Source organism: Gallus gallus, chromosome 7, assembly GCF_016699485.2.
Source record: "Gallus gallus isolate bGalGal1 chromosome 7, bGalGal1.mat.broiler.GRCg7b, whole genome shotgun sequence".
Lineage (NCBI taxonomy): Eukaryota > Metazoa > Chordata > Aves > Galliformes > Phasianidae > Gallus > Gallus gallus.
The window spans coordinates 24,816,908-24,843,479 of NC_052538.1; the positions used below are offsets into that span (position 1 = coordinate 24,816,908).

The window sequence follows — 26,572 nt, forward strand, 5'->3', positions numbered from 1 at the left end:
TGAATGACAAAGTTTAGTCATACCTGCTTTATATAATTCCATTCACTAAAGGGAAAAAAAAAATGGAATTACTTTAAAGGAACATTTATTAAAAAAAAAAAAAAAGTAGTAGATTGGGGCTTAGCAAAGAGGAAAAGACAGGATTGAAAGAAGCTTTTCAGCTAGGCAGATAAGCCTTGAAACAGGAGGCATAATGGCCTTAGTGATTTGTATGAAATCAGGGTCACCCACGAATTTAAGGAAAACAAGGTGAGAGGATCAGTCACATGCCCAGCAGAAGCAGACGAGGGCTTTTGTTCTTTTATACTAACTGGAGAGGAATGCAGGAGGTTGTGTAGGAAAGCAGTGTCTGCAGCGATAAAGCATCGTGTAAACCTTGTAATTCTGCACCTCCTGTGAAGTGTGCCGGAACTGCAGCAAAAGGAGCGCATGACAGACTTGATCGACACTTTGCCAAGGGAGGGCACGAGCACAGGGATGAAAGGGTTGCCGTGCTCTCCTGGCAGCTCGGATGTCACACAGAGATAAAGGTTACTGCTAGTAACAAGTCTAATTTCCCAGGGAGAGAGCACACAGCACCACGGCTCTTCACATATGGAAAGTTTTAGTGGAGCAGTGAGCCGGGTACAAGCAGGCTTCAAGCCTAACAGCAACAGAGCCAAGCTCCCTGCCGTCATAGCTCTGCTTGCAGAAATCGCATGCTGCTCCTATCTCTGGTAAATGCATGGGCATGTGGAAGGAAGGTGATGCTCTTTGAAAAGCGATGTACCCTGCAAACAGAAGTCCTCACCTCGTCGCTGTAGGGGTGTAACACTGGACTTGGTGGTGCTTTGATGTTGCATCAGGATCAGAAATAATGCTGGCTGCTCCTGGGCTGGGGAAGGCTCTGAAGTTGCAAGGTGTTGCACAGGCAGGGTCACCAGCACTGTTGGGTTCCTCAAAGCTCAACCTCACATACCTGCATTATTAGTTTGAAGTGCTCAAAACGTAATGAATTTGACTCTCCCAGTTTCACTCCCTACTAGAGGCTGATTCCTTCACAAAGATCACAGCATGAATTGAGGGGAAGGCATTTCATTAAATTATTAGAAGTTCCATGAGTGGATTGTTACATTGAGCAAAATGGGCAATTCTACATCTTACTCAGTATTAAATATTTCATCTTTAAATTAGCCAGCGAGGCCATCTTTGTGCAAACTTTTGTGCTAAAGTTAGAAAAACTGAATATGATTTGGTCATCTCGGTGTTCAGAGAGAGGTGGGTGAACTCGCTTCTTCCAAGCCTGTCTAGCAATAGATCAATAGGATTAGTTCAGTGCTTGACTGAGTGCCAGCTGCCAAACTTCCCAGCCTAATCACCCAAACAGCCCTTTGGGCACCGAATTCTCTCTCAGAACGTGGGAGGGAGGGTGGGATGAAGTGGTGATGCACCAGAATGGGCTGCCCAGGGAGGTGGTGGAGTTACCGTCCCTGGAGGCGTTCAAGAACCGTCTGGATGTGACAGTGAGGGACGTGGTTAGTTTTTGTTGGGCTTTTTGTCAGCCTTCTGCCCTCCCCGCCCACCATCCCCGCGTTGCAGCAGGAGGGCAGCAGGGATTTCCCGGCCTGTGCTGCCCTGCGGGAGGCTGCAGCCACTCGTGGTTGTCTCACGCCACCGCGCGGTGCTGCTGCCGCACTGCCGCCGGGCAGAGCCTATTGCCCGCAGCACCGTAAGCGCGGCCTTCGGGCTGCTGCTGCCCGCACGGCTTCCCGTCTACCGAGAGCTCTCGAGGAGAAAGCACGAAGTGGCCAAGGAAGGAGGCGATTCGGTCTGCTGAAAAATGGCTTCGTATCCACCCCTGACCCAAAAGGCAGCAAAAACCCCCAATGAGCATACCCCTTTTTGCACTGCGGAGCTGGTATTTTCATCTGAGAGACACGAGGAAAAAGCATTGTTTTGTTAGCAATCAGTGAGCAATCTTTGCATCCCTGAAATCAGACCGGGGCAATGTTCTGCACGGCTGTCTCCTGCGGTCTGGCTCCTGACATGCTGAGTTCTGGAAAACTTTCTCACTATGTAAATGATGGGAACATTAGGGAGGTTAATGAGGAAATAGATGCTTAATGGCGTTCTAACATATTTTCTAAATTGCATTATGTTTTTCAGGAGACTCCACCAGGGAATGATCTGTCTCACAGACTGGAAGCCTCACAGGTTTCCCTGGTTTCCTGAAGAAGCAGCATTTGCAGCAGTGTGAGTACCTCTGCCATTCTTTCCTTCTGTTTGACTGCCTTTTGCACGGTAGGAGTTTCAAAGATTCCAAATTCCCATACATTTTGCAAAAATAAGAAAAGATCAGAGAGGAGCTCTTAGTAATTTACCCAGATTAAAGAGTGGAGCAAGAACTGACCCTTCATTAGACATCAAAGTGTGCTCTTGGGAGGGCAGCTGGAAGACACAAGTCTGCAGAATTACCATCTCCTTTTGATGTGCTGCTCATAAGATGACATGTTATTCCTCCCTGCACACACGAAGACAAAGGTGGAAATCACAGGTAGTTCTCACACTTCTCCAGTTTTGTAACTCGAGTCACTTTTATAAGGTCATGACAATACTCTCAACTCGTTAGGATGGCATCTTGGAAGAATTAGGGCTGCTTTTTAGGTCTAGATAACTCTGTTATCATTTCTATTTTATGATGTTTTTTTTCTTTTGGTAACAAGAAATTACCCTGAAAATCTATCATCTGGTATTTATATCACAGAATGGCCTGGGTTGAATAGAACCACAATAATCATTGAGTTTCAACCCCCCTGCTATGTGCATGGTCGCCAACCACCAGACCAGTCTGCCCAGAGCCACATCCAGCCTGGCCTTGAATGCCTCCAGGGATGGGGCATCCACAGCCTCCTTGGGCAACCTGTGGCTGGCTTAGCAATAGGGATTTTCAGTGACAATCTAAAGAAAGAAATCCTCGAGATAATGAATTTATACATATGAGGCCCAATACTGATCTCCATATTCCTAATGAAAAATAGCCTACCTAGTGCGTGGTCACAGTCAAGCCAGTCAAATATCTGTATTACCTATAGGTAACAGCTAAATCCTGAAATCAGTTCGGTAAAAAAAATATATCCAAACAAAGAACATGACTACAAGTATGCACCATAAAAAGAGGTGATGGATTTCCAGGAGACCAGAAAGGGGGCCAAATGTATCAAGTCATTCTTGCTTTTCATTTGTTTTTATTAATATCCAGATCTTTTCAATCATAGGTTTTGGAGTTAGGAAATAATAGGTTGAACACACCTGCACTATATGTAAGCCAAAATAGAATATTTCTGTACAGACATACATGTTCCTCTTGATTCATTTCACCTCCTCTTTCCTGCTCTAATTGTCTTCAGGAAGTCGTTTTGGCAATTAATTTTTTTCCAAGTAAAAGGGGTGAGGACTTCCATGCCAATGAGCAATTCAGTCAACCCCATCTTCTTTTCACTTTTGGTTTTATTTCATCTTCTCAATTTCATCTGCCTCTGACTTCTAGAAACAATTCACCTTGACTTGAAGATTTTTTTCTTATTATTAGTATAATGCCTCATTAGATGAATCTTTGCTTAGAACACATCCTTCACACTCACCACTCAAAGACAACCACTGAAAAGCAGCTGCCTCTGATGTGTATTCAGTGGCTGATGAAAGTCACTTACTTAAAAAAAGAAAAGATTCCTTCCACTTAAGTCTAAAGACTCAGGATGGACACATTATCCCCTTCATTTATATTTTCTTTCAGTCTGGGGTTGTTTATGTCTTGTTTGTTAAAGATTTAGATGCTGGTGTTCGGTGTTTGTTATTCAAACTGTGCGTGCCAATGGGTGTTGGCAAAGCTGCTGTGCTCTGCAGATGATGACATTTCTACCCCCCTGGGCTGGAAAAGGAAGCTCTTTTCCAGGCTTCAAAGATCTCCAGTGACATTAAAAGAGATTTTCATGAAGTGGAAGGCAAATGCTATTAAAAGCTGTAATTTTTGCTCTTAAGAAATTATGCATATTTAACAGGATGTCTTTGAACTCAAGCCACCTAAGTAGAAAAGCAAACAGCTTTGTTGAGAATTTGAGGATTATTTTACACAAGAATTTAATTTCTTTAAATAGAAATGAATATGGATGAGAATATTTGAATAGGTTCTGTGTGTTCATCAGTCACAATTGCCAAGCAGGGACTAATCTTGGTGATTAGTAAGGGTAGTGACAAAAAATATGTGTGTACCCTGCATACCTCCTGATTGGCAGCTTATTGCTCATAGAGAACCAGATGTCAAAAGCCATATGCTAACGTTCAGCACAGAACAATCCTTTGGTTTACACTCTAAAATGCAACGACGTTGATGGTGTTGAACAGTGAGCAAACAACAGTCTGAAAGAGAATAGAATGTTCAGGGAAAAGGAGCATTCATTGCAGTGCTTGGCAGAGGGGGAGCAGGGGATTGAGGAGCTGCTCAGGGCTCTGCCCCAACTCCTGACCTCTTGTGACAGCCACCAGGGAAGGGCAGATGCAGCAGTTTACCTAAACTGCACCTTGTATTATTTAGCCTAGGAATTATTTTCCCTTTATACAGCACCTGGCAGTGTCGTTCCATCTATTTACTGTGGTGCAGCAATGAGCTTACTAAATAAGAGCACAAGAGAAAAAGCATAAAGCAAGAAGTGCATTAAAAAAAATGCAGATATCAATTACTTTGTCTTGAGTTTAGATAGGATTTCAGTCCTTGATCCTCCTAAGGTTGGGGAAGTTTACTTTTTACTGGACTTGTGAGTTTAGAATGCAAAATTAACAGTGGGTATTTTTCTGCTACCATGTGCTTCTAAAGATAATACAAGTGTTAACCCAGAGGAAAAAACCCACAACTTAAAATAACTCATACAGAGGCAAAGCCAGATTCCGCCTTCAGTTAAACTTTCCACTCTCAAATCAAAGCAGCACAGGATATGACCAAGGGCAGCGTGAGGCTCCCTTCATTCCAGCATAGTTCCAGTGGAACTACTCCAGCACCATGTGCCCAAGGTGTTAATTACAGGAGTTACTACTAACTGTAGCCATAACACGGAGGAGAAAAGTGCCATAGCCATCAGACAAAAGGGGCAACAAGGGGCTGGCTTTTCTCCCTACAAGCCAGGCAGTAGCGATTCAAAGAACTAGCAAGATTTCCACTCTGCAGTCCCCATCAGCTATTGCGAGCAATGAATAGACCCACCCAGCTGGCATGAAAGGAAATGGTGTTCTGCAACATGCTGCTGCAATCTCCTTAGCATTATTTTAATGTTCCAAGTCCTTCTAGCTTCTAAAGAAAAATCTTTTCTCTTTCAAAGATCAGTTGGGATGAACTGCGTTCACTGTGGCTGCTCTTAAAGGCTGTTATTCTAATTTTACATCCCATTTTCTTGTACAGAGACTAAGATGAGCACAATTTTGTGCCTGTATGATTTCATCTGCAATTGCATCTATAGCCATGCTGTAAATGAGAAGAGTCTCTTTGATTCGTTTCTATTCCAGGCTGTCTTTGATGCAAGACAAGGATAAAAGCCTTATACAAAAGATCAGTCAAGTTCTTTTTCTTCAAGATAAAAACTTGGATTTCTGTATCTTGGAAGACACTTGAATTTCAAACTTGTTTTGGGCACTTGCTTTGGGAGTGTTGGTCTGGAACACATCTAAATTTCAAGAGAAGATACACAGCTATGATCCTGCTCTTGTAGAGGTGCTGTGCACCCAGAGTGAGCTTTCCCTTTGTGACAGGGCTTCACAGTGCTCTCTGACTCATTCCTTAGGAGGGCACTTAGGGAGCACACTTGCACTGAAGAAAGAGCGGATAACACGCTATGGGAGAAGCAGATATTAATCCAGCTCTTAGGGTACCTCCCAACCTCTTTCTTTTTCAAAACAGTAGTATAGTGAGATCATATGTTTCACTGTAGTATTTCTCTAATTTTCACAATTTTATTAAACGCCTGTCACGAGTTATGTAATCCTACCCTAATTAAAGAGGGCTTAATAGACCATTACATCTCCATTAGCTTCACTCTGAGTTACTCTTAGAAGGTGTGTAAAGCATAGGGAACAATTAAGAGGTAGGAGCTTGATGAGGGAAAGCAAGCTCTAGGAGAGAAATGGTCCTGCTTTCCTGTATAAGACAGAGGCACTGGAAGACTCAGATATACACTGCATGATCAGAGTTTTGTCTTTTTTTATTATTGTTTTTCCCTCATTGGTTTTGATTAATTTTGCTGGGAGAAAGTTTGGGATGAGCACATTGAAAAGATATGGGCTGTAGAGAAGGCTGCTGGAATAAGAGGTATCGATCATTGCTGCAGTGCTTCTTGGGTTGTGATGCTTGGGAGCAGCATAGAGAAAAATGTATTGAAGTAGCAAGGCTCTGAAACAGCCATAAACTGGAGCATAGGAAGTTCTGCACCAATATGTGAAGGAACTTCTTCACAGTGAAGGTGACAGAGCACTGGAACAGGCAGCCCAGGGAGGTTGTGGATTCTCCTCCTCTGGAGATGTTCAAGACCCACCTGGATGCCTACCTGTGCAGCCTGCAGTAGGGGGCCTGCTTTGCAATGGGGTTGGACTCAATGATCTCTGGAGGTCCCTTCTAACCCCTACAATTCTGTGATTCTGTACCCCACTTGACCTGGTCCCCGCACTTTGTTTGAAAAGTTGCATAAGATCTTGCTGTACATCATAACTGATTTGCCCCTTTAAGTGCATAAATACCTGTAAGAATCCACCTGAAAATCATGAGCTGTCAGACATCTCTGTGTTTGAAGGACTCCCGGATTGTCTTACTACCAGTTTGGATCAAACTTCTTAAAGCTGTAGGAATGTAGGGAACCATAACTTCACGCAGAGCTAATGATCTCCAGGGATGTTAATTAATTTCTGCCTGCTAAAAATCACTCGACTTTGGATTTAACAAAGATGAGACTTCTCTTTTATTTGTCACAAGGGTATATGTTCCGCAGTGTTAACACTAGTATAATAGATATGTTCAGCATATACTCTAAGAGGTTATTTCGTTTTAAAACATCTAATACCTCCAAACATAATGAGTCTTGGGGGAAAAGTCTCTCAGGTTTGGGTCACTGAATCTTAACCAAGTAATGCAAACAGTACGAGTCACAGCCTTATAAGCCCTTAGTCTGCAATTCTTTTGAAGTACCTTTTTATGTCTGAGTCACCATGTTAGCAAGGGCACTTCTTAAGGGAGAACAGTACTTTCAGAGAGGCTATCTGGGGTCTGTGTGTTAAGCTGACTTAGAATGACCCTGCTAGGACTGAGACTTTCTATATTTACTTGAAACCCCATCCTGTATCCTGGTTTGACTCCCAGCTAAACTCAGAGTCTGCTTCATGATCACAAAAATAATGACCTGGGTCACTATGGGGGACACACGGGAGAATATTTTTTGAAATGGGAGCTAGGTATCCCTGTTAGCTGCAAGATGCATGGGTTGGGACACCTCCAGCTGCTCCAGTGATTCACTGGGCTGTACCAGAACACCCAGGCTCCGGGATGTGCAAGTTGCAGTGAATGAAGACAAATGGGGTAGGAGAAAATGGAGTTTTGTGTGTTTTCATAGCTTTCACAATTTCAAATAGCATCCTGGTGTCTCAAGGGATGCCTATTCAGGGTAAAATTGAGAGTATGGTTGGGTATTGCTAGGCTTGCTTTCCAAATGGATTGTTCCTAAAAATCAATATTGATTGAGCAAGGCATGGGTTCATCTTTCTCCTGACACCCTGCTGGCTCTTTAGAAGCAAGAGGATGTGGTAGAGAGAGCCGGCTTCTCTGAGTGTCCAGGTGTAAACAGCTAGAAAGGTGTTTACTTAATAGAATCATAAAATCGTTTGAGTTGGAATTGACTCTTAAAGGCCACCGAGTCCAACTCCCCTGCAATGAACAGGGAAACCTACAGCTCCATCAGGGTGCTCAGAGCCCCATCCAGGCTGACCTTGAAGGACAGGCGTCCACCACCTCCCTGGGCTGAATCGTCACACTACAGCTTTAATTCACAGGTGTAAGAGCTTTTTTCAACTCTTCAGCCCTGCAAAGCTGCCTGTATGGCAATTCTTGCACTTTTGGGAAGCCAGATTTGATCCCAGAATCAGCACTGTGCTCCTCTTTCTTAATTCTCTGCTTATAAGGGCAGAGTCGGGAGCCAGGTAGACAAGGGATTAAATTTAATGCTTACTTATGCCCTGAGCTTTCTCCAGCTCCAGCCAGGCTGTTTCCTCCCTGCCTATAGCGTGAAGTGCTTGAAGTTGAAGCATTTACACATTAGGTGGTGCTACACTCTAATAAATGTAGGCTAAGCAATTACTGGAGCTATTTCCCATCCTATTTGGTATACTTGGCAAGGCTCTGCATTCATCTTCAAGCTGTGAATACTGCCCTGCAGCACTGTTAGTCAGTTCAGAGGCTTGCTGGTTTGCAGTTAAACTTGCCATCAAATAATTATAGATAAAAAGTTTCCCATCTATGTATTTTTCTAAAGTTACAGCCAATATTTCCAGAAATAGTAACTTGAATTTCATGTTTTGGAACTTGCTTACTCTTAGGACTGCTCCTAGGGTTGGGAATAGTTACATAGGGACAGCAGATGTCATCTTCATTTTGTCAGAGTCTAACAACACTCTTCTTCCATCCTATAAAGATGGTCATTCTGACTGTTTCGCTTAATAAACTCTCACCAATTGCAACTAGAATTGACCTTGAACTCAAATCCCAGCCAGGCAATGGTGTTCTAACCCAAGTACAAGGCAGAGTTCTTACAGAAGTCTCCTATAATTTCCAAAGTAGAAAGTAATTAGGACCTACTTGTACCTTCGTAAGTCATTACAGGGCTGAAAAAGAAGATTCACTTGCTAAATGAAGGTTTATAATGGGTAAGAATGTTGGGGTGTGAAACCTTATTTAATTAATTGGACTATAAAGGTATTTGAGTTGTTGTCATGGGGCATTCTAGTTCAAGAAGCTGCTACTGAGAGAAATCTGCAACTCTCTTTCACAAAACTATTCCGTATTGACAGTTTTAAACAATCTACTTAGCTGTCTTCAATGACCAAAAATTGGAGTGGCAGCAGGTAATCCACAGAAGGTACCAAAGCTTCTAAGTCATTTGTCCTCTACTTCTCTCATAAGCAACAAATGTCACTTCTTTGGGTGGAGACCTAGCAGAGCTGTGGATGCCACTCTGCAGAGCTTGTAGAGGAGAAGATATTCATAAGCTTTTCCCTGCATTATTGCCTCATGCTCTGTGCATGCAAGAACGAGCTACCTCCAGGCTGCATGACAGGCAGTGGGGCACAGTGATGGCTGGTGTGGAGCACACTGTACTTGCAGCCGCCTACCAGTTTGCTGTTAAAACACTGAAGAATCACAGAAAGGCTCCTTTGAGCCCTGTTGCACGGGCAAAGCTTTGAGTTAGGAGATCGGGACCTTACAGGGTAATCGTGGAGAGCATTAGCAATGAAGGCACATGAAATAGCTGAAGAGACGTCTTTGAAACCAGCTGCCAAATAATGAATAATCACGGAGAATTTAAATGAGATCCGTAGTACAGCCTTTTGTTTCGTAAGGCACGCTACCTCTCTTGGACTTTTTTCTTCCTCTGAGAACAAAAGGCAGAATCAATAAGCCAGTCAATGAGACTACTGGAAACCACTTTGAAGTTTGTGATGAAAGAGAATTTTCCTTCCTGTTTGAAATGCAGATTCCTCAACACAAACCATTGCTGGTTCGCTTCCACCTAACCAAACCTGACATCTAAGCTCCTATCCCATCCTAGTGCCCAGCTCTTCTGAGTGCAATTCCACCGAGTGAGTTCAATCAGCTGTAATCTGTATCACAGAAATTGATTTTTAAATTGAAGTTGAGTCTGTTCCACCTTCCAAGCTCTCACAGAGTTTTGCTGTGGCCATTTTAAAGGCTTTTTGGGCTACCTTGAAAAGAATATCTTTTTCAAGCTCCCTCACCTTCTAGGTTTTTGTCTTTAGTTTGTGTCCAAGCATCAAGAAAGCTGCAATAGCTCTATAATCATTAGTGGTAAAATAAATTACAAATTGGATGTGAATTATCATTTGGCAGCCTTGCACAGTTAGAAACTGCAAGGGGGAAGAAAGCCTGATTCTTGCATACAGAGAAGCCTGAATGCTGGGAACCACATAGGTCTTACTTTTAGCTTTGTAACTGTATACCAGGATAGAGATGGATCTCTTTTGACTTTCCAGCTCATACCTGGATGGAAGTATCACTTTGGATCTGGTAGCAGGGGGAATTTTGACCACTGCTTTATGATGCACAATTCAGTGCATTAGTTGAGCAATTTCAGAACTAACCAGTGGCACAGCCCCAGTGAAGTAACTAGTTTGTGGTTATCTGCAGCTAGTTATGTTTTAGTCTTACAAAGGGTGGCTCTTCCCTCTTTTCCTGTTGCTATGAGATCTCACCAGACATGGGTGGTCTTTACTTGTGCAAAGTTATGGAATACAAGACTGACCTTGACCAGGGCAGATCTCATTCAAAGTAGTCGAGATGGGGATAGCTTCTGAGCTCAGCATGTCTGCAGCTCCTAGCAGTTTCACACGTGTTAAGGATTCTTAATACAGTCACTAACTCTTATTTTATTCCTTTTGAAGACAGGTGCCTGAGATGTTGGGATAGAAATTAGTGGAGCCCAATTTAGGGAACCTTTCTTTGTCGTAAAATATTATCTTGCTGATACTGGCTGGTCTAAAACTTCTTGCATCTTGCTGCACAGTCATTCAGCCTCTTCGCCTACCGGGTCCACTCTTCTCTCCAACAGTTCGTGTGCTAATTGAGAATGGCCCAGGAGACCCAGCCACACCCCACCTAGCAATTCCCTGTACAGGTCCTGGGTACTTCAACTAACTTTCCTTTTGAAGAGGAAATGCAGAATGACAAAGCTTGGTGCCTCGTCCAGGACAAGACATCTCCACCTTCCCTCAGCCTTTCCCATGCAGACACCAGATGACTCAGGTACAACCCAGGCTTCCTTAGAAGACCCTTAGTGTATCTGACATAGATTCATTGCTCACAGAAATCCGGCACCAGCCCGGTGATTTGTGAAGGAAGTTCATCCAATAGAAGTTCTTTGCTGCTGTAAGATGCCTTAATTACTCAGGCTCCTAAGCTGAGGTAAAGCAGCAGAGTCATCTTCAAGTGGAGGGTGAGGAAGAAAAGGTTAACCAGCTGGCTGCAAAACTATTCCCTTTAGCCGAAGGCAGTGAGGCAGACTGCATTTTTTATGGTTTGGGAGAGGAAAGCACACAGCGCGTGACATTAATGCAGAGTAAATGTTTCATGGGTTGGCTTCCTGACAGACATCTCCCTGAGAAGAAGAGGCTGCTGTGGCAGTGACAGCCCCACTGCCTGCACGAGAGCACCAGGGAGCCTCTGATAACTGAGACAGCTCTGTCAGAGCCTGGACGGGGAGTTCCCATTGAACTTCCAGTGGTATTTCTTGAATAAAATGGCAGCCCCTTCTTAGCAGAAAGGTGCAGTGCTCTGCAGATTATGCACCGGCAGATATTGGAGCTGAGCAGTACTGGTGATGTCTGATGGCAAGCCTGCCTGCCCCGTGCTTGTGAATATGTGAATAATAGAATGCCGTCAGACCACAATCCTATTCTTAGTAACCTTGCTGCAAATGCCCTCTGTGCTACAGAGATTTCCCTCTGAAAACCACTGCTTGCAACCTAATTTTAAAATGATTAGTGGAGTTTAAAAACATGGTAATAGCCTTAGGAAAACTCTTCTTGTGGGAGAGATGAGAAAGACCATTGCGTTCATCAGAAGTTTATCATTCTATCTCTTTACTATCACAGCAGCACAGGTTAGAGAGAAAACTCCTTGTCACAGCTCACACTGAAATCAGCTGGTGTGGTGAAGGAGTGGGCAGAAAAACACAGGGATAAGAAAAAAGGGCGGTTTGTATTTCTGGAGGATACTTTGGCAAGTATTTTAAAACTATCCAACATCGGGGTACGGCTTCCTGCCATCTAATATGGATGTTACTTTTATATTTTTATTGTTATTTACAGTAACAGAGTAAACTTGTTAGAAAAAAGGAGTGATCCGTTCGCTGCTGAGAGATGAGGCATCTTTTCCCCCAGCTGATGCTGATGGCGAGGACTTTTCCTAATCCCACCACCAGAAGGTGCTAAAAGACACTTTTCCTGACAGCAGCGCAGTGATCCCCTCTGCTTAGAAATGGGCTGTAGGAGTCCCCGCTATTTCTTACCGTGCCTCCCTGGGGCGGCTCGGTGAACAAGCTGAAATACTAAGCTGGCCAGAGCACTGAGTTAGCATGAAGAAACCATACTTGGAGTACGGAGGGAACAGGGAGCTTCCTGCTGGAGAGGGGGGCTGCCCTCCCCAGGAGCCACCTGGGAGCTGCGGTGGCAGGAGGCTGTTGTTACGCAGCTGTCCACACAGCGTCCTCGCTTGCTTGCTTTTGGTACCAGCTAAGGAAAGCGATGGTTTTGTTTCGAGAACAGGATTTAGAATGCCAGAGGTCCTAAATATCCACAGGCTTTAAGTAACGATTTCAGCTTCTAGATTATGCGCTCTCTAGGCTCTGACTGTGCACCTTGGAGTTGGCAGCATCTCTCCCAGTGTCTGAAGCCTGCCAGGTTTGGCTTCAGGATGTGACCCACCTTCCCGGGCCTGTCATAGCTTCCTCTGAAGCCTGGGGAGCATTGCAAACTGCTGTTTGTGGGACCTGATATGGAGCTGGAAAGTCTGAGAAACCCTCTTGATCCATCATCCCTTGTGACCCTGAACACAGCTTTCCTATCCTGGATAAGCAAATGCTTTAACATCCTATCAGGTAATGACTTAGGGGGCTCAGGGGAGAGACCTTACTACTCTCTTCGACTCCCTGAAAAGAAGTTGTAGTGAGGTGGAGGTCAGCCTCTTCCCCTGGGTAACAGTGATAGGACAAGAGTGAATGGCCTCAAGTTGTGCCAGCAAGGTTCGGGTTGGATATTAGGGGGCAATGATTGAACTAGATGGTCTTAGAGGTCTTTTCCATCCTTAATGATTCTATGATTCTATAAATTACTGAATGAACTGTATTTGTCTCATTTTGAGTCCTGCATGTGTAAAATATCAGTATATGCCTTTCATTAAAGGTAATTTCTCCTTCCATGTTTACTGACAACTGAGTGGCCAACTGGGAAACCTCGTGTAGTTCTCTAGTTTTATTCCAGACTGGAGGGGAGCTACCCGACTTTATTTTTGTTTTTCTCTCCCAGCTGCCCCTGCTTACCTAATAATAGAGAATCCACCTTTGAACTTCACCTAGCACGTTAATAAGAACTCATTTCCTAGATATATAAAGATGTAAAGAACAGTATCTGTGCCCATTAGCCCATGCATTGCAATCACCTGCACATCCCCTTTTCATACCATGCAGAATCATAGGGGACATGTCTTCACACTTACTGCCCCCTCAACAAATTCCTCCGAACTGAAATGAGTCTCTTTGTAATGGAAATTATTTCAATAAATCTACCGAAAGGATTTGTTAGTAATTTGATAACTTCGGTGTGACAACTCTTCCTCCCTCTTCTTCGCAGCGTTTATATATGCAAACAAGGAGGGCACAGAACAATACCCGTGGTCCAAATGTTTTCACCAGCTTGGACAGAGGAGGGATTGAACCAGGGCCCCATGTTTCAGATCAGCCCCAGGCTCTGGCCTACTAATTGTTGTAAGAAATCTTTCTTTTCTGTCCTTGGAACCATAGAGTTCTGAAAGCTTTATTTCTATAGCTGGGACAAAACAAAAACCTATTTCAAAGCCAGAGTCTTTCATGAAGGAACAACATTGTATTTCAGATGATCCTAATTTTACCAAGTTCCCCTATTTTAAGGTCAAAAACTGTGGGTTTTTTGAGATCTTATACAAAGGCATCTTGTCTCCATAGAAAAGCACAAATGGGAGAAAATCCAGCCCTTCCATCAGGGATTTGTTCCAATCATAAACACTGACTTTGCTTTAGAATACTTTGCCTTATTTCTTTTTTGAAACTTTTCTAGCTTCAGTTTGCAGCAAGTCACTCAAATACTGCCATTCCCTGCCAGGGTAAACCCCAGAGGGATAAAATTTCCCATTAGCAGGGAATATTTGAACGCATCAGTTTGTAAGTTGGACTTTCACCCAACAATTACACCAGTAGTTCAGTAACACAGTAAGAGGATTACCTCCTTCTGTTCCCATTTCTGTTCTCCTAACTCAGTATTCATCAGTCCAAATTCTTCTAATTATTTTCTAGGGCTTCCAACCATTGTCCCATTGAGTATCAACTTGTATACTTACATCTGAAAACATTTTAAGTCTATTTAAATCCAGCTTAACTTGGTCTTGCTTCTTTGCTATGTAATTCATGATTTATTTTATTCGAACAGCCACATCACAGGACATGGACCTCTAACCTTGTTCTTTTTTTCTTATGAATTGTCTGTTGGGGATATATAGATCCAGTTTGCAGATCTCTTTTGGTGTGCAAGGTCAGGAGTGGAGCTGAAGAAACAGAAGCATTCATTCATCCACTGGAATAGGTTGCCCGGAGAGGTGGTCAGTGCCTCATCCCTGGAGACACTTGCAGTCAGGCTGGACAGGGCTCCAAGCACGTGATGGAGCTGTAGGTATCCCAGTTCATTGCAGGAGATTTGAATACGTGCCCATTAAGGGCTTCTCCCAGCTCAAATGATTCTATGATTCTATTCTAAAATTTTGCCAGGGTGTGGTCTGAGAGCAGCTGGAAGGTTTATCATATCACTTGTGTATTAAGTGTTGGATACCTGCTATCTTTAACGAGGTGAATCTCTGACAGCAGAGCCGATATTCATGCTCCCAGCAATAGGACTGCATCAATGGGCCAATTGTCTCTGTAACTGTAAATCACACCGCATTTCTTTACAGGAGAAAAAACCCACTGAGAGAACTGATTCTATTTGGGTGAGTTGTACTGAAGAAATATTGCTATTTTAGAAATAACCATTATTGGTTTTGATTTGATGTGGAATACAATAAAGCTCAAGCTGAATTACGCAAGGTTACTATAATTATTTTGAAAGCTCAGCATGGAAAAATTGGTAACAGCTCATGTGCTCACATCAGGGATCGTTTCAATTTTACCCACATGAGCAGTTGCTCATTCACTGCTGATTGCAACAATCTTTTAATCAAGAAAACAGTGTGGATATTTTACTCCAGCTGGTAATGGGGGCTGGGGGAAATAGCGAGATGAATTTTACAAACTGAATTTGAGAACTGAATTTCTTCAAAGTGATGATACTTGCTAAAGAGAATGAAGTGGCTATAAAGCTTCTTTAAAAGAATGATAGCGTCGGATTCAGCCTTCAAGCAGCATGCTACAAATGCACTCTGATCCTAGGAGTAGCAACGGTAAGGTCTGTGGCACAGACAACCTACAGAGGGGGCTTTTCGCGCAGCTCTTCGTGTGGCAGTAATGGAGCGGAGCTCTGGTTTTAATTCCACCGGGGACAAATTATAAATTGCTAAGTGAATGAGGCAGCACATAACAAAACAGCTGGAAGTAAGGGTCTCCCCATTCGTTCTCTTTACTGCCCAAATTAGCTCTTTCAGTGCTTGCTTTCTTGTGCAAAACCAACTGAGTACATTGAAGACTGACTACTACAGCTGTAACAATAAAAAAAAAATGAAGGCAGGCACTGCAGTTGGCTCCCCAGATGGGTTGGTGTAGGGAGGGGATCAGATGGGAAGTCTTTCCAGTGTTCCAAAGTCCCATAAGTAGGGAGAAAAGCAGCCAGGTAGATCTCTTTAGTTGTTAAAATATTGGAGGGAAAAGGTATTCAATATGTTTAGTGACAGCATGAGAATTCTTGATGAAACCTGTTACACGCATTTTTCAACAGGAAAATAGCACTTCCATGCAAAAGAAACTCAACTTTTCCAGCTGCTGTTTCACCAGCTTCAGGACTACAACAAATCCTTCAAGTCCTTATTATAGCCTGATAGTGTCTCACATCATCCATTTTAAGCAGGATCCATCCAGGTATAAATGACACAAGCAACTGTACTTGCATGCTTCAAGACCATTCTGCAATGCATATGGGAGTCAGCAGTGCCAAACAAGTGTTCAGCTTCAGGCTATTGCATGTTGCCTGCTCTTATTGTGCTCACTCACACCTGCCCTGGCTCAGACAAGGGCCAGTTTGGATCCATGCTTCCTGCTGGGAATGCCATTCTGAAAGTAGAATACTAGTGAGACTTCGACTCAGGTGGCCTTTCTGAGGGGAGACAAGAGCTAAGGAGAATTTATACCACAAATCTCACAACTGGTGTCACTGACCAGATTTGGGAACGTGAAAGAAACACCCATGCTACAAGAATCTGGAACTATACAGACTAGTGCAAATAGGCAGGTATGGAACAGGAGCAAGGCCCCACCAAGGCGTGCATGTAACTGGCACTCAGAAGATATGAACAAGTAGTCTGTGCTGAAATGGGATGCTTGGCCTTTGTAAGCGTTCTTTGGTGGTGGTGTTTTGTTGGTGTTTTTTTAATCTGCATTAAAGATGCACTTTTAGAGGGAGACACTACTGAATTGTGTAGTTTAGGAGCATTTCCTTTGAATATAAGAGTACATAGGCAAGACATTTTTGTCCTTCCTAGGCACAAGTGCAGAGACTCCAGATACCCAAAGTCACAACTGAGAGTTTTCTCTCCCTCCCCCACCCCAGTGTTGGTGGTTTCACTGTGAAACCTGCACACCTGCAGAATTTAGGCTGGGGCACCATTTCTTTCTAATGCAATAAAGAGAGAAAACCCTACTTAGGTATGTGATTAATGCCCGTTTTCCCACCTTGATCTTCAAATATATTGGGTCTGTGAGGGCTGGCTCCCCCCCCCCCCCCCCCCCCCCACCCAATATTGCTCCTAGATGATTGCCTAAGGTATTCTCCTGGAGTGCTCATATGGAGTTAAAGATTTGAGTCTACTTGAATAGATTCTTGATAATTTCTCATTTATTTGTATATCCAGATCATTCCAAAAATGGGAAAGCATTTGGATTTGTCATATAAAATCATGCAGCTTTGAGATGCCATGCTTTCCTCTACCCCTTACATTCTGCAGAGGGAGTATAAACTGATCTTTGTAATGGTCACATCTTCCTTATCATTTTAGTGGCATAAAAACAGGCAAGTAATCTTCTGTGGAAGCTCCCAGCACAAAAACGAAGCACAAATACTTAACTCCCATGGAAACAGCTTACCCTGGATGGAGGATTTCCCCTAAAATCAGATTGTGAGCTTCCAAGAACACATCCTGGAAATGATGATTCTACATCAAAGTTGAAAAAGGGAGTGGAAGGGGAGAGGAGCTTCTTGGGGAGGTGGAGCCCAACTGCTGGTCTTCACCCAGCCTGTGCAGTCTCAGCCTCTGAGATATAAATCCTGGGGATTCAGTGTACATGTGAGCACTTCCACAGATTTTAAGCACTGTGGGCAGAAGTGCCATTGTTAGGTATTTAATCTGAAAGCAAAGAGGATCACCTTTCTCCCTTTCAAATCTAAATCCCTTGTTAGCTTAATTTCTTAGGAGAGAAACACAATCAGATCTTTCCCCCTGAATATAACTGTTTTATTAATTCCCTCCTGTATAATCAACAAATATACAGAGTGGTGTGGTTAGGCCAGTATCTAGAGATCACATGGCTAGAAAGATTATCATGTTGAAAAAGGATAATTGAAAACAAATGAAAATGCTCACCTATGTCTGAGGCTCACAGAAAAAAAAAAAAAAAACTCCAAAAGGAGCAATCACCAGAAATAAAACCTTCCTCAGTGGCAGTCAGCCCTTAAATGGGGTCCAGGAGAGGTGAAGCCACATTCCACCCCTTCCTGTCACACAGGTGAATTGCCTTCACCTGTGCTCCCGTGGCTGACTCAGTGCTTGCCTCGGGTGGTCAATCAGAGGTTCAGGCCGTGATTCAACAGTTCCCATACATCCCCACTCCTAAAGAAAAATATAGGCCACAAAGGAATGCTTACTTTTCTTGTAGCTTTTTTTTTTTCTCATCACTGAAGTGCACGTGGTATGTCAGCTCCTTAATTCTCTCTTTGTTCTGTGTTTTGAGCCTGTATTCTTTCAAGAACTTTGTTTTCATTCAGCTGTATCACTTGCTGCTTTCCCCGAAGTTCCTTCTTTTAATTACAATGTTTTAAAACTTGAGATCTGCATATCGTCACATCAAGACCATCTTCCCTTCACTCTTTGAATTCCTATGTTAGTGGATCTCTACTTCCACGTAACAATGCAATGCTCTTTATTGTTTATGCCATCCGCCAGATGAGGAGGAAAATGGCCTTGGTTGCCCTCCACAACCCATATAACCTGGTGTTTATTTTCTTCCTGCAAGTGACTGATTATTTTTCACACTTTGTTATGATGTTTCCTCAAATGTCTCGAGACGTGATATTCGGACTTCACTTTTCTGTAGCATACCTGCTTGAAAAAATGCTGCTCCAACTCAAAATTGTGTAACTTTTCATGATCTTTGCAGAGGTGAGGGTGATTGGATAGATCCAGGTTAGTAGCCCAGTTTAGAGCCTTTTCTTTCTGTCTTTCCTGGTTTGGATGCTGGCTGGGTCCCGATTAAAAACCAGCATTGTTTGACAGCTTGTTATTAAATATTCTGGCAGCTTCTATCTTTTCTAAAGGGACATGGATTATACGGAGTATTGGAAATTTTGGTGATGCACCAGGAGAAAATAGGCCAGGGACTGAATTAGCATGCAATCTGAGTTATGGGAACATGCTGAAGCATCTCTTTAGATCAAATTAATTTCTTGTCCATGTAAACAACCTCTGTGTGTTCACTCAGAATGCTCTCTAGGTTATCCCTTGGAATCCAGAGTGTCACAGAATTCAAGAAATTATGTTCTTGGATATCAAGACCTGTGCAAGCCGCATCCTTTATCCAAACAGATTTTATTGGCAGTAATGCTAGGGTGAAGTGGCGCCTCAATACTACAAGCAATTTTGCCTGTTTTTTAATTTTAGGATTAAATAATTAGTCTGTCTTTGAAACCATAGCAAACTCAACTCCTCTTCTTAAGGAAGCACCAAAAAAGGAGCTAACTTGTACCGACCACAATGGCAATTTCACTGACTTTCCATTTCAAAGAGATCCCTTTAGAATAGAAGTCTAAGTTTGCTCGTGACCTGACCTGACACCTAGCAGGTGCACCGAGCAGTGAATAGGTTGTCTCCGAAAATTTGCTGTGCATCAAGGTTTCCCATCAGCCACCTTTAAAACTGAGGGGCAAAAAGCCTTTGTTTCCTATTTCTCATACGTGAAATGAGATAATAATTCCTCTGAGGCTTGATTTGCTGATGTTTGTAAAGCTCATGGTAGCTTGGGGGTTTCAAAGGGTTGAAGTTCTGTCTAGTGTAAGTACTTTGACTTCAGCAAAGCTATGAACCAGATAAACATCTCCATTTTATGCTAGTAGCTCCTAACTAATCTTATTAAAACCTTTCCAGACCCAGATCAATATCTGAAATGCACTCTGTTCTGTAATTAATCTGATGAGACATGCTATCTATGTTTACAGGTCCCTTCACATTTTTCTTTAGAGTTTTTTATTTTCAAATTAAACTGGTTAAGGAGGTGCAGGGTTATGATCTTTGTTTCTGAGTAGCTTTTTCATGGACTTATTAAATATCCTGTACTGAGTGCGCTCAGTAATTCAATGATCCTGCCCTGGTGAATGCAGTTGGATACCAGTGTCTAAGAGACCGTGCACAGAGGTAAGTCTGACAGTTTGATGGCTTGTGTGTGAAAGACACCAGTCAGAGCAGACTGGCAGATGTGTGGAGTTGTACCTCAGAGACATAAATGTGTGATGAAGTGTGTGGATTGATATGAGTTAAGGCTGCAACGTGTCAGCACTCGTGGATCCTACCCTCTACTGTCATATATACCCTCCTGTGTTTAGTCTGCTTCAGCTCTTCAGGACACGGGCTATCTTTGAGGACAATCTTCTGACACCTGATTCTTGGAATAAAGGACTATCTGACTGCAACACCATTGATTAGCGATGGACTAAGGTAATATTGGTACACGGGGACATGAAAACATCAGCCTTAATTTTATATGCCCTCCAGAGGGTGGTTGGATGCTGGAACAGGCTCCCCAGGGCAGTGGTCATGATACACAGCTGCCAGAGTTCGAGAAGGATTTGGACAAAACTGTCAGACAGTGGGTGTGATTTCTGGGAGGTCCTGTGTGAAGCCTGGAGTTGGACTCAATGATCTTTGTGATCATTGCCCCTTCCAACTCAGGGCATTCTATAGCACTATGATCTCCGACTTCATTATAGTACAAATGAGAAAAATACTTGGATAGAAGCGAGCTGTAGAAATACAAGGAATTAATGGAATAATATTATGACTCAATTTTGTTGCCATTGTGTGACTAATAATCACAAAACTCACACATCAGAGAAACCCTCCTCCTCCTCCTCTTCCTCCTGTCCCATGTTGGGATATAGGGCTCAGCTTGGTGGACCTACTAGCAAGGTGACACAAGCACCCCCATTCCCGCAACTAAATTGTAGGAAAGTGCTTTGCATGGATGGAATATCCCACTGTGGGGTGGGGGAAAGGGAGCAGCTTTGGGTTTTCTCTCTCCCTTCCTCCTCATGGGAATTAAACAGCAGAGCTAAGTGCTTGCTTTTCTGAGGCTATTATTGGTGACCAATACAAAATGTCCCTTTTCATGACAAGTAAATGACCTGCTAAGTACAAGCTATAAAAATTCAGGTCATGTTTTCTGTTTCATTAATATGCTGCTTGACAAAGCCATTGCCTGCTGGGTCTCTTCACTGGGGAATGGGAGTTAGAAAACCCTTAAGGATTTCTCACTGTCATTATGAGGTAGAAAGGCAAACAGGCTTCTAAAGGAAAGAAGGCTCCCAAAAGACAGGCTGCCTTTGTGTCCTGATCTCATGAGCAACCACAGGAGGAGGGAAGTAATGCCATTTACGCACACAGTCCCAACAGTGTGGGGTTTGAATGCTTTTATGTCTCACTAATAGCTGGGCCTGACTGTCCCAGAAGTCAATAGAAAGGTTTTCCTTCATTGCAACAGGCAGTGGACCAAAAATGTTATTCAGCCAGATAAATGTTTGCAAAGTTAGTAAGTAGAGGGAGAAGAGAAATATGAATCAGAACAAGAATCTAAGGGAGAATTTCTCTGAAATGCTTTTCTACAAAAACACTGACTACTGTAGTCTTCGTCCCAGCGGCAGCGAGAAGTTACTGCAGACTGCTCTTTGCACATAAAACTGCCTTTCAGAAATCTGAGGTGTCTCCCTGCAGGAGACATCCAAGGTGGGTTCAGAGAGTGCATCACTTCTAAGTGAACTACATGGCTTCTCCATAAATAACGCAGGGAGGGTGGACTTGGCCAGAGCTGGATTCTGCCACTGTATAATTCTGGCAGATGTTGGAATCCATGGCATTTTTCCCTGTGTAGGGAGTCTGGGCTTAAAGGATTTTGAAGAGCACTATCTTCTGCTCTTGACAGGGTTAAGTAGATTGCATCCTACCTCCTCCATTGCATTTTCTGGGCTTGTGTTCTGTGCTGTGCTGGCAGTGAAGGTGCACTGCCCTGCCTGGGGCTGAGGTTTGGCTTTCCTGCCCCAGGTCAGCTCCCATTCCTATCCTGCTTCCTCAGCTACATGCTGATAAAATGAGTTTCACCTGAAGAGTGTGGAGGCTGAGATGCAGCAGACAGATCTGGGATGTGATCTGACAGGTCAGTGCCGTTCAGAGGGACATAAATATTTCCCGAAGCCAGCAGGTATTTCCAGGTTCGGTATCCCTTCCCGTCATAGGCGGGGCTTAGGGATCAGGCTGCTTCATTCCTTCTTCTGTGCTTTTCACCACCACGTACCGTGCTCTTAACAGTGCTCTCACCCAGAATGCCAGTGTTTTGGAGCAACACCACCCGGCTCATTCCAGGGATACTCAGCCTGCAATGAATGCATTGATTCATAGCTTATTTTTAAAGCCAGAAGGAATTGCTATGCTCATCTGCTCTGACCTCGAGCATGCAGTGGGCACAGGAGTATTTATAGCTCTGTTTACAGCATTCTGCTCCGTATACAAGCTGGTGAGGCCAAGCAAAGAGCAGGGTCCCTGCCCCAGTGTAGATCTGACAGTCCTTACAAGCTCAACTGCTTTATTAAGGTATTGCCCTCAATAAATGGCAGTGCATACTAGCCCTGCCAATTCCTGAGTGTGTGGGCAGAGGGGACTTGCTGTGCATATGTACATCTGTGGCCTGTTTGCAGCAGGAGCAATAAGCTCCAGGTGCAAGGACAGATATCTGGGAAATCCTGGGTTTGTGCTTTAGCTTTTCTTAGACTCCATACTGAGACTGCCATGTATCTTCTTTTAGGGGATCATCTCTCCTATGTTTCAACCACATCAAAAAGATGCATAAGGTCACTGAATAAGGTGGTTGAAATGAGCTGGGAGAATAATAAATAACTTGTAGGGAGGTGCCTGAGAAGAGCAGGACAGAGTCACCACCAACTGCATGCAGCTGCTACAGCTCTCACAGTTAGTATTGCTCAATGTGTTTTCACTACTTTGTACTTGGAGTTGCAGGCAAAGGCACAGCATGCTACAGAGTGCCACACTGCTGCACCTCAGCTCTTGAACTGACCTTCCCAAAGCTCGAGCGCTCCAAGAAGATAAGGGTGCAACGGAGGTCATTAAAACAGTAGTAATGTTAATAGATACCCTACTTCCCATGTGCCATGCTCTGTGTTCACATCTCACAGCATGCAGCCACCATCCAGGCCACTTGTCTTTCTCCCATGTTTAATTCTTTTGCCTCATCTCTTGATATGTGATGGGCATCTGACCAGAAATCTGAGCATTAACTAGACAGACTAACTACAGATTAGCCACTTTCACTTTTTGTTTGTTGTTAGATCTCTGCAGGGTAGTGCACCACGACTGCTTTTGTGCTGCCGGAGTGATGTAAGAAGCCCTTACAATTCTCTTTGCTGTTAAATGCAGTATTTTTAGAAGAATATTTTTTTGCAGCTAAGTTTTGTTAGTGTTCTGGTTGACATGTGTCCCTTTAGGGTCAAACTCCAGAGACCCTGCCATTTTCATGACACTGTACTTGTGAGTGCACCTGTAGCTGTAACATTGTAAATTGCTTGAAGTTACTAAAAGGGAAAGTAAATGCCTTCTTACATGCAGAAATGGTAAAGTCAGCTGGAGCTGATGTTTTGATAGGTAAGGGAATCAGTTATTAATGTTTCTGTGTGGAGCCACAGAGGCCCTTGCAACTGTGAATCTCACAATCTTGCTCTTAGGCAAAGTATATGCAGTCATCTCTAATCTGTTCCATCTCTCCCCAAGCAGCTCGCCCAGCAGTGTGAACAAATTGCCTGGAAATGTCGTCATCAGGCTTCAACTGGCACTATCTCCCTTTCTGTCTGGGTCATTGATTTCCTCATCTCCTTTGCCTTAAAACTCACATCATACATCAATTTCTGAATCTCCAGCACTGAAGCAGCTGCACTGTGCCTTTCCTGCTCAACACCAGCAGCTTTCAGCCTCTGAAGTGTCCTTTACTGATGCTCATCTGAAGACCTCCTGAGTGTGCCTCAAGTGGCCTCCCTGCCTGCTACATAACAGCCTGTGCTCTGCCAGCTTTTGTTTCATCACAAGAGGGCTTAGAGCTGTTCTGCTCTCGGAAATTGGGTAAAATTTGGTCTCCTTCCTACAATGACTCAGTGTGCTGGAGAAATGACTCCTGCCTTGTGCGAGCAGCTATGGCAGGGCACCGAGCTGTGCCAGCCTCTGCTAGCCACCAGCTACCCTCAGGAGAGCCCCTCAGCCAGCAAGGAGCTGGGGCTGCTCTGCACACGGGTCTTATGATTGCTAAATGTAGAGTCCATTGATAAATAAAGCAAATGCACAAAGTGTGCAAGAACCAGCAGTTGTTACAGTGTCATCTTAGCTAACACAGCCTTTTCCTCTGTTCTTTTGCTTTCCTCTTTGTGGCCCTTCATCAGAGACTTGTGCAATTTGACTACGTATCTTTGCGCACCCGATTAATAATATCAGTTCTCATCGAAAGAGTTTCCAGGATTAGGCCTGCAATGTGCCATTCAACCCTGAGAAATGATTCTGCAAGAGAAAAAAATCTTGTCTTGCTACTTGCTGGGGCTGTGGTTGCTCTGTGCTTGCACTGATGTGAGCTTACTCCTAGTCCTGGGCTGCTGCCATCATTTAATGGCCAGGTACCTCCCTGCTCCTGTGTCAGACTTGTTTGCTGAGCTGCAAAGTGTTGCCTACTGTAGGTTTGCACAGCTACTCCTGAGGATCCAGTCTGGCCTGCAGAAACATACTTGAGTTTTGTTAGGAGTAATAACGTTTTGCCTCTCCTCAACGTTCGCAAACTGAGTGCATCCGATGTGGAAATAAGTGCAAGAAATAAGCTCTCAAATGTGCACCCCTTACTCCTAAATTAATGGTGATCTTACTGTGAATAACTTCACTCACAAGAAGCGTCAGATAAATTGAGTTTACTTAAGGAAGAGTGTTCTTTTAGAACACAGCTCTGCTGATCTTTGTCTTTCTAGAAAGCAAATTGTCGGTCTCTTTGTTTTGCAGCCAAATTCTTCATCCTAGGCCTGGAATATGTATGGAAAAATATTTCCAGAGATTCTCCTGTTATAAATAACCTGGAGGAGGTGAAGGACTCTGCATAGCATGCTGCAAAAGGGGTGGAGAAAGAGTTCATCTCTTGGAGAGAAAAAGAAGAATCTTCATCTTCAAGCTGATGTTTGTAGTGTGTGCTCAGGGTGAGTCACATGGGAGGCAAATTGAGATAAGAGCAGAGTCCTGAAAGAAAATGACTGATTTTAATCTCTGTTTCCCTGCTTACAGGGTCTTTGCTGCAGAAATTAAAAAGCTGTTCTTCCCTGTAATGTCTCCCTGTTAAAAGGTCATCACCAGCTCCCAATATTTTCCTGCCTGTGGTCTCCATGTATGTTGTGCATATATTTATACATATATGTACGTATATAAAGCTTCTCTGTGGCTTTTTCTTTATGGGTTGTTTATAGTGCGTGCTGCACAGTCAGCTTCTCACAGCCCTCTTGCAGCTGTTAGAGCCACACCATATCCCATCTTTAGCCATGGCATCTTCTGAACAGTCACACATGAACTTTTACCGCGTTTATGTAGTTACATCTGAATATCACTAGATGTCCTCTACTGCTAAGTAGCTTTACCTCAGTCCATGCCGAGCACCGCACAGAAATTCAGTGAAATGAACCTCAGCTGTTTAAGCTGTATTTTTATAGTCAAATAGTTCCCAGTCCATAGATGCACAGTGATGTTCCTCATCCATAGCCTGAAGGAGTGCTCCAGTACCTCTTACCAACTGGAGTTACAGAGTGATTTACAAAGGTGTTGTATTGGTTTCACACAGATTTGAAGCCATCTGACACATCATAGGTACACTTCAACTATCTCCTTTGCTGCTCATCTGAGACAACCATCAGGTAGGGCTCAGCGTTTGGTCTCCTTGTGCCCATCTCTACATTTAACACCCAAGGTCCACTCTCCGCCTTCTCTGCTGCAACCACTTACACCTTTAACAAGGAACAATAAGCAGCCACGCTGTTTATTTAGCCCTAGTAGTGAAATGTTACACTATGTAGATAATACACCCCCTTAGGGACAGTTGGTCTGAGGTACAGCCTGACCTGAGTCATTCAGAGACTGTACGGTCACTTTAATCCTATTGAGTGATGTTGAACCAGGCTGGAAATGTTGAGTGCCTAAAGCTGTATGGGGAAAACGCTGGCTAATATTTTTAGGTGCTTTTTTTTTCTTTGAGTTTTCTATAAAGTTGGAAGTTTTGCCCAACCTCCACTTGCATCCTCCCAGAGAGGGCTCTTCCTGACAGCGTGTCTGCTGTCAAGCCAAACTGAAAGTTTTCTTTGAGGGCTACTTGGAGTGACTCAGCAGGATACAAAAAATGCACCTAAATAGAAGTTGTATTGTGAAAGAGCTCAACCACAGCAGCAATTCCTCTGTAGCAGTGTGAAGTAGTATGCACTACAAGGCATTTAATGTTGTTCCAGATTCTGGCTGGAATTGAAAGAACGATGAAATGGGAATTTCTGGCTTTCCTTCTTACAAAATTTCAGTGTTTCACATGGGCAGGAGGACTCTAGAGAATGGAGAGATACCCAGGAGTCAGACCATGGGCATTTTCTCTTGAGCGTTGTTAACACTGGTAGGAAACACAGTAAGATTTTCAGATTTGGGTATCTGAATGTTGGTCTGCTCCTTGTTTGAGAATAGATGTACCTCAACAGGAGCAGAAATTTACTTGCTCTGAGCAGAGATCTGTTTAAGATGTCCAAATACAAAGTTGGATGCTCAGATTAAAAGTTGTAAACCTAA

At 43.5% G+C, this 26,572-nt stretch overlaps 1 long non-coding RNA gene across 2 annotated transcripts; it reads left to right on the forward strand.

Moving 5' to 3' along the window:
- Positions 1-1,691: 1,691 nt before the first annotated feature.
- LOC107053884 lies at positions 1,692-24,760 on the forward strand. Of its 2 annotated transcripts, XR_003076214.2 has the most exons (5): positions 1,698-2,055; positions 2,146-2,232; positions 20,059-20,170; positions 21,367-21,454; positions 23,510-24,760. It is a non-coding gene; the product is annotated as an uncharacterized LOC107053884 (long non-coding RNA). The 2 variants fall into 2 exon arrangements; XR_001467646.4 differs by lacking the exon at positions 21,367-21,454 and having other exon boundaries at positions 1,692-2,055.
- Positions 24,761-26,572: the final 1,812 nt, after the last annotated feature.